Source organism: Struthio camelus, chromosome 1 (assembly GCF_040807025.1).
Source record: "Struthio camelus isolate bStrCam1 chromosome 1, bStrCam1.hap1, whole genome shotgun sequence".
Taxonomy (NCBI): domain Eukaryota; kingdom Metazoa; phylum Chordata; class Aves; order Struthioniformes; family Struthionidae; genus Struthio; species Struthio camelus.
Genome location: NC_090942.1, coordinates 84,513,254 through 84,514,956, shown reverse-complemented (window position 1 = coordinate 84,514,956; position 1,703 = coordinate 84,513,254).

The window sequence follows — 1,703 nt, the reverse complement described above, 5'->3', positions numbered from 1 at the left end:
GGTAAGATTAGTTTCAATAGGCTAGCCATAGAAGTAGTTTGGAAGGTGGTAACATATGGAAGAAATCACTTTTTAAAGGCCTTTGTGGTGGACTTCAGTAAAATGAAAATATGATTGCATACTGGAGGAGAATGACTGCTATGTTTGTACTGACTATTGCCATAAAACATCTTCCATGACACAGCTAAGCTACACTGAAAGGGCATCAATGCCAATTTCTTTCAGGATCACTGTCTGATTTGAAGAAAGGGACAGCTCAGGTTAGAACGTTGCGTCTGTGCCAATCCATTACATATGCATGTGAGTTGCGCTGGGTCTAGCATACTTGTGTACAAACTCATCTACAGTGACCTTGATCTATTCAGGTCACACTGGAATTGCCTTAAAGGTGCAGATCAAGCTGAAGATATGTGTACAATGACTCTTAGACATCCTGCCCTGTAACTATGAAACAGGTGCTCAGAGAGGCTGTGGGTTCTCCATCCTTGGAGATGGGGTTGGATTAGAAACCTCTCAAGATCCCTCCCAACCTAAATCTTTCTCTATGTACAAATCTACATGCTCGCACAAATTAAATCCTGTTCTCTAACATGAAGGTTCAACCATCTCACCATTAATCACAAATACATCACTAAAGTTGGGCAGGCCAGTTAGAAACAATGGACAATGGTGCTTTTAGAGTCTATCAATCACAGGTATTTTCTCTTTATGTGACTCATGTTAAAAGTCGGGGTGGGGGGGCGTCCTTCTGCAGGCCTAAAGGGAACACTTCAGATTCAGAACAAGCTGAGAACAGCTCTGGGTTTAACTTGGTTATATAAATTAGTTGCAATTTGAGAAGAAAGTTCATAGGTATCTGTGGAGCAGAGGAGACTATAAGGAAGGGGAATAGTAGGAAAACCTATAGTCTGTATGAGACAGAGTCAGTAATTCTCACCTGTGGAACTAGAGATTGGCTTGCAGGGGCGGAAGTGATTATGTGCTGTAAATCCAAAACATCTCCACAGCAACCACAAAAAATGCCCCAGAACAGAACCAGTGGATTCCTGCATCCTACACAAGAATGTCCTAAAACATGATATATTTCACCCAGTGTGCCAAATGTCCTCGTGACCACTATTCACCAGTAGGAATTTGCATAATCTGTGGAAAACTTAGTGCCAAAATATTTTCTCAATCACTTCACATGTAAACTATATATCCAGAAATTCAAGGGAGAGTGATAGCTGCCACACAGAGTCACAACATTTCTTAAAAAGACAAGCCTGGAATCCGCATTCATAATTCTTCTAGATGTAACAACCAGGAACTTAATAAAAGTGTTGATTTTAAGGCATGTTATACTTTTCCCCACACCTTATCTGTACTTCACTCCCAATAAATTTTATTTTTTAATTTCTGGACTTGTTGAAAAAATTACATTCAATAGAAACCCTTTTTTAAACATTGCAAAAGATTTTTAATAGAAAAAAATATATTTAGAGAGAGCATCTTAACAACTTTGTGCTTTTCTAGTCACAAGTCAATCTGAAGTTAGGATTTTAAAGAAAAATAGTCATCACTGGAAACCAAATAAGATATACTGGACCTCACATACCTGCACAGACCACACAGTCTTCACCCCAAAATGGCATTTTATTTCTTAGCAGTACTTAAAAAAAGCTCTGCAGTGATGTCTATATTAGAAAATTTGAATTTTAAAA